The following is a 10,473-nucleotide window of genomic DNA, read 5'->3' as shown; positions in this document are numbered from 1 at the left end:
AAAACAACACTCGACAAGAGATTACAAAATGTCCCGCCGGGAATGCTGAGGTACCAGTGGGAAGAGGTCGTTAGATTTTGGACTTCGAAGAAAGGAGAGGTATGTGTAACTTATAAAATTTTGTAATTATTTTGGTGTATAGTATTTCTTAATTAACGTACTAATAATTTCATAATGTAGGATCGTGAAGAAGTTGGAAAAAAAAGTAGGCAGCAACAAAAATTCACTCACACAGCTGGGTCGAAAAGTTTTACATGTGTAGCTCATGCAGAGGTATTTTCAATTTTTTAATATTGGCAGATATTTATTACTTACTTACATTAATATTTTTACTATTGTATTGTAGGAACTGTCGTCCGGTCAAAAAGTTGGATGCCTTAAACTTTTTGACATTACACATAGGAAGAAAGATGGAAACCCTATGACTCTTGAAGCTGCAGAAATTATGGTATGTTTGCTTAATTAATACAATTTCACTTGTTTTAATTATTTATAGTGTTTATTTTCTAATGATTTATTTCATTATTGTAATGCAAATATTGTTAAGTTATGTTGCATTGGGTTTTTTAATATATATTGCGTTCCTAACTATTTGATTTATTTTTTAGGAAAAATTAAAGGATAAAAAGGCGGAGTACGAAGCGATTGCTTCCAGTGATAGTTCTGTTCATATTGACGACATTGGTAACCGGATTAACACTGAAGTTTTGGGTCCTGAAAGGTATGGTCGGGTTTGATTTCAAGGATCTTTTGTTAACCCATCCCAATATTTTGGATCTAGCTCATAACAATATATGCCTTGAGAGTCGGCCGAAGTGAAGTTCGAGGTTAAGAGACCGGATGGCTCGGATGCAAGCGACAACAATTGAGCAAATTACACAACTTAAAGCGGAGGCAACATCGAGAGAAGTGAGGTGCAAAAAGATATGAAGAACTCCACTACAACTGAAAGCGGATCAAGGCGAGAGAAGTTGAGGTTCAACGAAAGTATGAAGAACTCAATGACTTACTTAAAGCGGATCTGAAGAAGAGAAGAAGAGGCGGCGAGAGAGAATGCAGTTGCAATGAGAAAGCGAGAGGCTAAAACGAGGGAAGCAGAGGCTCTGACAAAGAAAGGAAGCGGCGTCAAAGTTTGATGAACTCCAGCACAGACTTCAGAGTATGATGAAGATGTTTCAAATCATGCAATGTGACTCCTTAGACTATCGTGTAAATATACTTGATTTTGACTTTTAATTATCATTTTAACTTTTAACATTTTGTAAGAATAATACTGAATTTTATTTTATTTATTGATATTTATTATATTATTTGTTTAATATATAGATTTATTACTTTTGGTGGTTTAGATATGATTTCTTGATTTGTTTTTACTGAGGTGAAAATATAAAAATTTTATTTTACAAATCGCCAAATTTAGTGGCGTTTTTAAAAAACGCCACTAAAGGTGTTGGCCTTTAGTGGCGTTTTGGTCAAAGCCCGCTAAAGATAAGGGTCTTTAGCGGCGTTTGTGAAAAAGCGCCACTAAAGATCATGGTCTTTAGCGGCGTTTGGGGAAAGCGCCGCTAAAGATTAGGTTCTTTAGTGGCGTTTGTGGTCGAAGCGCCGCTATAGATCAGGGTCTATTGCGGCGTTTGAGGGGAAAGCGCCGCTAAAGATTAGGTTCTTTCGTGGCGTTTGTGGTCAAAGCGTCACTATAGATTAGGGTCTATTGCGGCGTTTGAGAAAAAAAGGCCGCTAAAGACCTTGATCTTTAGCGGAGCTTCTCCAAAAAACGCCGCTAAATATCAGGGTCTTTAGCGGCGCTTCCATTAAAGCGCCGCTAAAGGTCTTAGTCTTCAGCGGCTTTTGTGCTAGAAGCGCCGCTATAGACCAACACCTTTAGCGGCGTTTATTTCTAAAAACGCTGCTAAAGTTAGCGGCGCATTCATTAGCGGCGTCTGTTGTGGCGCTTTTCAAAGCGCCGCTAAAAGTATCTGCGGCGATAAAAAGCGCCGCTAAAGGCCTAAAAAAGCGCCGCTAAAAGCCTATTTTGGTGTAGTGATTGGGTACTTACCCTTCTCTTACTTTGAGAAGCACTTTGAGCGCAAGGGGATTACTTGAAAAGGGGTTAGGTGGGCGCATTGGTACTGGTGAATCAGTGAATATCTGGAATGACCGTTGGATTCCTAGGCCTAGTGATGGAAGAATAATTGTCAAACCATTGATATAAGGTATTCTAAGGAATTCTGGCTATCCCGATTTCTAAGTCGAAACCACTAGACACTATGGTTTGGAAGCATGAAGGGACATGGGATTACACTGTTAAAAGTGGGTACACGGTGCTCATTTGTGAAAAGTTACAAATGTTGGGAGCCTATCCTACCCATCTGACAAAAGCTATTGTAATGTTCCATACAGAAATGTGAGCATTACAAATACCAGGAAAACTAAAGATAGCTTTGTAGAAAATGTACAATGATTTTCTTCTTACATTTGGTAACTTAAACAAACGCAACATGCATATTATAAATACTTTCCCTGTGTCAGGAGGAAGGGGAAACAGCTGACCATTTGCTGTGGTTCTATTTAGTTACATGCCAAATCTTGAACGTCCTAAAGGTTGTACTGCTCCCTGTATGGAAATACTCAGATTATAAAACATGTTTAGTCGAAACATTTCATAATGCAGACAACAGAATTGGAAAATTATTGGCAATTGCTTTCTGGGCTATCTGGTTTATGCAAAATAGATTGGTCTATGAGGGTATCCGACAAACAGTGAATGAGTTATTAGGGTTCATGTCAATATATTTGCAAGAAATTGATGCCCTAGAGTTTTGCGAACTGTATTAATTTTTCTCCTGAGCAAACATTCTGGAAACCACCAGATTTGAGATTTATAAAACTAAATTTCGACGCCTCTTATAATGTAGTGTTAAAAACTTCTATCTCGGGAATCCTAACAAGAGATGAAATGGGTCAGATTATGGTGCTTCTACTTACCCACATGTTGATATTCTAGATGCTTTTATTGTTGAGGCCAGAGCATTTGAACGAGTAGTCTCCTTTGCGATTGACCTTGGGTTTCGACATGTTCAAATTGAAGGGGGTTCATTGACGATTATCAAAAAATTGAATTCCTAAATAGTTGATAGATCATTACTAAGCCCGATTCTCGAAGACGTAAAAGGAAATTTGGGGGTTTTTTAACGAGATTATTTTTCTGCATGCAAAAAAGGAAGCAAATGTTGCAGCTCACGTATGGCTAGGGAAGGACGTAGATTCTCGGAAGAACGATATTGGGTTGAAGAGGTGCCGAAGGTGGTGGAACGAACGACGACTGTGGACTGGTCCAATTGGATGTCAAAGATATAAACTTGATTTCTCTATTTGGGTTTCGAAATATGTTATTTTTTACTCCGATGATGCTTCCAAATTTTCTCTCTAAGAGAACTTACAGACGATTCATGCAACTGTGTAGTTGCAAGAATTTTAGAGAGGACTTTCATCTGGATCCATGGCTTTGAGGTTTCAAGGGGGGAAGTTGCTGTGTTGTTTGGTTTTTCTTTTTCTGCTAATTTTTTTTTGTTTTCTTTGGGAACTGTTTTAGTTTAAATTTTGTTTTGGGTTTCTTTATTGGTTGTTGTTAGCAAATATTTGTTTGGGGTAACGTTTTGGATCCCCTTGCTTTTCCTCCTCCATTATTTTACTAATGGATGCCAACTGTTATTTCAAAAAAAAAAAGGATAGAGTATTAACATTGAAATTCTTAACATGTTCATACATGTCTAACAAGTAAAATCAAAGATAAATTTGGATTTAAATAATTTTGAATATTATAAGTTGCCTTGATATTAAAATTTTTCTATTTACCACATCGTAATTTCCTATTTCATGTTTGGTAGTACAAATTGTAATTACACAATTATATAATTTATATTTTAAAAATATTAATATGATAAAAGTAATTTCTAAACAAGTAACAAAATTTTAAATCAAATCGTAATTTGCATTATGTTAGTGTAAAAAGTAGTTGATAATATGATTAACAATAAGAATAGTAAGAAAATAATCATCATATACAACATCATATACAACTTTATCTAATTTTTCTAGTGCATGTTTTTTGGATTATGCAACATGCTAGTACAATTAAACCTTTTTTTTATGCTATACTACGGTGATATTGTTAATATGAGAAATATCTGTTTTAAAATAATAAATATCTTCTCAACCACATTTTGAAACCTCGAATGTCTCATATTAAAGAGTTCGTGAGCTATCTGTGGTGCTTGTGTCTAGCACCATTCCCTCAAATGGTATCATACCCACAATATAGTGCAAGAAAACTTTTTCAATTTACATAACTAGCATTGTGTTAGATCTAGTTCCCTGAGTATAGTATATTCGTTTGTAAACATATAATTTTCTCGAACAAACTGGTTAATAAAATAATTCATGGATTATATTAATATAATTTGTATAATTGTCCTCATGTGGTTTTTGTATGTAAAGCAAAATAGAAGCAAATATTCGCTCACTAGTTGTCTGATGTTTAAACTAATACTAAGCGGTATTACGTAGTCAGATCGTAATACGAAAAGACAACTTATATTCGTAGGAAAACCTAACCATGTCCTTAGTCTAATCGAAAATGAGTAAACCGATTGAAAGACTAATATGTCGTCTATCAAATCCAATTGGGGAGATGCCTTATCTTGGGTATCACAGTGGATGACTCCAAGAAGATAGAGACATAAATGTGACTGACTGAACTGACAGTACATTGGACTAGACGAAGAAAAATAAATCCTGAATCAATTTATGGATTTATTCACTTGTGACGTTCAAAGTGTGACATACCTTAATCCTGAGTGGATGATAGATTATGTATGTGTGACTCGTATACTTTGATGTAACGTTCTTCACAACAATGGAATTCATAGCCCAAGATATGGGTAAATGATATAATTTCATTGGCATTACAAAGTTGATAAAAGTAAACGTGACCATGAATCGTTCGTCTTTATGATGAATGATTTGATTACTATTTGATAATAATTGACTTTTCATAAAGGAAGATGTAATGGCCACCATGAGATAAAATAGGATCATATTGGGAAAACATATTTATCCCAAAGAGATTAAGGATATCATATAAGGGTAACACACTTATGACAAGGACATTGGACGAGCACTGATCGAGTTGCTTTCATAATGGTATGTCATTAGTGAAAGCTTAGTCACGATATTATAGTGGGTTGACTTTGTGACTAAATGAGTTTATAATTAATAGACAATAAGCGAGAACTTAATTATAAATCATTTTCAGCCTTAACTACATATGTCCAATCGGTCCCTCTACTAGCTCGTTGAAACCAGAAATGAATTGCGTGTTTGAAGAGAAAAGGACGGAATGAATAGAAAAAGAGAAACGAGAAACATTCAAGAATGATTATGGTTTTCTCTGAAATGGAGCTAGAAATGGAATCATTTGAAAATGAATGTTGTAAAACCCAATTTCTGCCCAGGCCAATGCAGATTAAATAAACAAAACCAAATAAAAACCAAATAAAAAAACAAACACTAATAGTCCAGTTACAATTCCCAAATTACCAGGCCCAACTACAACAAACCTCAACCCAAATAACCAAAAAACCCTAATGGTCCAATATGGCCCAAAAACTAAACATTTTTAGCAGCAAAAAAAAGAGGGAAACCCTAGCCGACGCTGCGCTAACTGCCGCCGCCTCCCCTGCGTGCACCGCATCGTACGCCAGCTGGCTAACAGCCTTGTACCTGCAAAACAAACAAGCTAGAAGAATCTAGTAACAGTGTAAAAAATAAGACAAAAATAGAAAATAAGTGGTATTTTCGGGCTATAAAAAGTTTCCCGATTTTATGTTTTTTTACTTACGAATGAATTTAAAAAACAGAGAAAAATCAGTTCAAATATAGGTCATTTTTGAAGGTAGGTCTTTACTTTTACTTCATTAGATTCATTTTTTATTTTTGTTTTTGTTTTTTAAAGACATAAAGAAAATAAAATAAAGGCGAAAACATACCTTTTTGCTCCGCCGTGGCTACGAGGTTTGTCATTTCCAATGAAAAACAATGTTTTTTAGGCCAAGGGAATCGAAAGCCCCAAAAATGGCCTTCTTTTGATTTTCTCACCATCATGACAAAGACAGACTGTCATGGATAATCAATGGCGATCGCCACGATGGCCTCACGATGGAGTGACCAGATTCTGGAAAATTTTTAGGAAGGGGAGAGAGTTTGAAAGAAAGTTTTTTTTTGTTGTTTTTTTAGAAATGAAGGAATAATAAGGATTTTAAAAAATATTTGGTATTTATAACCTACTCGAAACGGTGCCGTTTTGGGCCAAACGGTAAGCACAAAAACATCGCCATTTCAGCCCTATGACCCGCGTACGACCCAACCCGGGGGAGATCTACGTGTTTCTGGTAAATGGGCTATTTGCGCGGATAGCCCTTCCGCGCTTTGCGTCTGTTTTGATTTAGTCCTTTGGTGCACTCTTTTATTTATTTTAAATTTGACCATGGAATTTGTTTAACTTCTCAAGTCAGTCCCTGGCATGCTAACCCCTTGGGGAAGTGACGCGTGTCCAAGGAATGGGTTTATTCCCGTTCGGCCCTCCTATCTTTTTTGCGCATTACAATTTGGTCCCATGCTGTATTTTCAGGCGCGATTTTAACTCAAATTTTAGTTTCAACTTCAATTTAGTCCCTGATTTAATTTAATTTATTTATTTATCCATTCAATTCCACTTAATTTACCTTATTTATTTATTTAAACATCAATATCCTTATCCTTGTTATATTTATGTATTACATTTATATATATATATTATTATGTATTATATTTATGTATTGCATTCATGCATTATCATGCATTATTATTTTATGTTTTATTAAATTATATCCCACATATTTTTTATTTTAATATTTGGTCCTCCATTTTAAACATTTTATAACTTATTTTCCTTAATATTATTTTATGTATTTATTCATGTTTTTCTTCGTGTTCGAGTTGATATTTTTTATGTCATTGTTATTATTAGTATTCCTTTTGATTGTTACTCATCTTATTATTTATTTTGATTGCAAATATCGGTATTAGGGTGATGTGTATCTCGTGATTATTGTCATCATGTGTACCATAATTTATTTATTCGCATTTTCATATTATTGTCGTTCATTAGTTCAATATTTTATTCATAAATCACCGTTTTAAATGAAAATACATCGTGCTTAATTAAAACACTTGTTATCATCCAAAATTTCTCAAAATAAGGCAATGTTTCGTTGTTTAGAGATTCAAGAAGTCGTACTCTAACTTACGAGGTTTCTATTTTCTCGTTAAATCCAAACAACCAAGCATCCTTCAAGGTTTAAAATACCGAAGTTTTAAATAAAAATTCAAGGCAAGCTTATTTTCGAGGGTTCAAATGTCGCATCCTAACTTACAGGATGCGTCATTTTGTTATCGCGGGACGAGTGGGCCTTTGATGCTCGTTTCAATTTAATTCAAGAGTTTTTACAATTAACACCAATAAAAAGGGGATCGTGTTTTAAAATCTTTTTCAATATTTCAACTTTCGACCTTAAGACGTTATGTAATCAACTAGGTGCCAATTTTGGGTGTATTAAGGGTGCTAATCATTCCTTGAGCGTAACCGACTCCCGCACCCATTTTTTGGATTTTGTAGACCAAAAATTATCATTTTAGTAAATTTAAAATTTTATTAAAATGATTAAATTATGAGGTGATCCGATCACACCCAAGTAAAAAGGATTGGTGGCAACTCCCATTTTCATTTAAAAAAAATAAAAGCCGATCGATTTTAAAAATGGTTTCGACAGCTTGGCAACTCCACTGAGGACTTTTTTGAGAGTCAAGCCACAAATTGATTATTTTCTATCTTTTATTCGAAAGTTGAAAATTCGATTTAAATCCACGATCCTTTCATTGCATTTTTATGGTCTGCATCATTATGGTATGTTTGCTTTGTGAGTTCAAGTTTTTAAAATCACTGTATATTGCACTGCATAATCGTTCGATTGTACCCTCTTTAAGTGGGAGTAAGAAACTATTCCTTTGTCAGGTTTTCACCTCCGTATAGGATAGCGGATTACCTTCAGGATACATCCGTACCTATGCCTTTGTGAGATTTTCATCTCCGTATAGTCATAGGGAAGTGCATTCCCCTGAATTGAACTTGGTCCGTATGAGCCTATAATGGGTGAGGATCAAGGAATCTACCGATTCAGGTACCTTTTCTTTAAAACCAAACTGCATATAGTGAACTATAAGAACCTACCCTAGGTAGAATTGCACCAAACCACAAATAATCGACCAAGTAGGTGCCTTGTTTATTATTCTTTGCTTGCTTTAAATTTTAGTCTTAAATGTACTGACTTGGTTTGTTTTTAATTGTATTTGCATGACATTCTCATCATAAAAAAGGGTGTCGATTCACGTTCAATTACTAAATAGAGAGCCTGGCATGGAGAATGAATTCCTTGATAAAATGGAAGATAATGCGGTTGTCTGAATATGGTCAGAGAAAATGCAACTTGAGAAAGGTGATAGTTTGACGAAGGGGTTCACATCAGAATTATGGGACTTCACTTATATCAGCGTAACTCAGAACAATCTCCAGGAGTTGAAAGAGATATGATCCCAATGGGATGATGAAGTCAAACAGTTGTTTTATTGTAATTATGGTTATTTTCCCTATTTGCTTGATATCAATATAGGCAAGCATTTGTTTCAAGCTCTGGCCCAATTTTGGAATTCCGCTTATAGCATTTTCACCTTTGGGAGGGTAGACTTGGTGCCAACTATGTAGGAGTATACAGCCTTACTTCGTTACCCGAGGATCCAAGCAGATAAAGCCTATTCTAGAGTCGTCAATGCCTTGACTTTTGTAAAGAAGTTAATGAATATCACGGGAATGAGCGAGCAATGGGTCGCGGCATGGATCAAACAAAAAGGAGAAAGCAAATGTATCCCCTGGAAAAATTTGTGAGATCTGATTTTGGCACACCCTGGTACCAAGAAAAAGGTCGATGTTTTTGCTTTGAGTATTTATGGGTTAATTATTTTTCCTAAAGCGCTGGGACACATAGAAGAGGCAGTTTCAGATTTGTTCGACTAACTTGATAGGAGGGTCACGCCTATCCTAGTAATTTTGGCTGAAGCATTCAGATCTTTGAATGCATGTCAGAGAACGGGTGAAGGAAGATTCATTGGATGTGCACAACTCTTGTTAGCTTGGTTCTACAGTCATTTCTGGAAAGTAGATAAAGTTTCTTATCGAGTATTCTCTGAGAATTATTCTTCATTGAAGGAATTAGCGGCGACACCGAGGCGCGATGACATTACAGAGGAAAGATGGATAATGATCCTTTAAATCTTCAAGATGAAGATGTCGAATGGAGAGCTCCTTGGATGGTCCTCGATGAGATTCTGCACCGATACAGAAACTACGATTGGGTCCCTTTACTTGGAATTTGGGGAGCTGTCGGATATGCTCCTTTGCTCGTATTAAGACGATATAGATCAAGACAGTTCATACTGGCAACACAAGGATTGGTTCAGTGTGAGTTTTCTTATAAGGGTGATAACTACAAAAAAAAGATTCAAGAAATGTCTAACGCTTGGAATCAAACTCACCAGATGAAAAGATTTGTTGTAGGACCGGTGGAGTAAGAGGGTCAATGACAACATTCCCGGGCCGAGTCAACAAGGCATTCGATCAATGGAGGAATATCTACAAGTGGTCCCATCTGAGATAGAAATCATAAAACAAGATTTTGAAAAGAGAAATTCAGAGCTAGGAAAAAAGATAGAACAGTTGGAGGAGGAAAAACTACACTAGAGATTAGATGTTTATGTTCAGAAGCTAGAAACCGAAAATTTGAGAAAGGGCAAAAATAAGGCTGAAAAGGATTTGGACAGCTTGAAAATAAATTATAAGAAGTTGCGTTTATCGATGAGAATCGTTGGGTTAGGGAAAACTTCAGAACAGTGGCATTAAGAGATTCGGGAGGAAAAAAACAAGGCTGGTAGGTGGGAAAGGAAATTTCAAGAGGCTCAAACACGAAACGAGGCCTTAGAGAAGGTTTTGTCAAAAATTCGAAATGAAAAGGGTGAACTAAAAGCTAGAGTAGCTGAACTGGAAAAATCTCTTCATCATTATCGAAATCGTAATTCTGTGATGGAGCTAAGAGCGAGCTTAAGCAAGATCGAGGAAACGAAAAGGACAGTGGAAGAATTAGAGGCGACATTACAAAACTGTGAAATCCGGATTGAACTCCTTGAAACAAGTGGAGAGCGTCAGAAAGAACAGCTTCATTTTTTTCAGAACCAAGTTAGAAACATATATCACATTATGGGAAAAGTCGTGACTCAGATTCGGGAGGTAGCTAATCACTTACAGACTTTGGCAGTACAGGCCGATAT

The sequence above is a fragment of the Gossypium raimondii genome, chromosome 10, assembly GCF_025698545.1.
Source record: "Gossypium raimondii isolate GPD5lz chromosome 10, ASM2569854v1, whole genome shotgun sequence".
NCBI lineage: Eukaryota > Viridiplantae > Streptophyta > Magnoliopsida > Malvales > Malvaceae > Gossypium > Gossypium raimondii.
Note: the sequence above shows the minus strand (reverse complement) of the source record.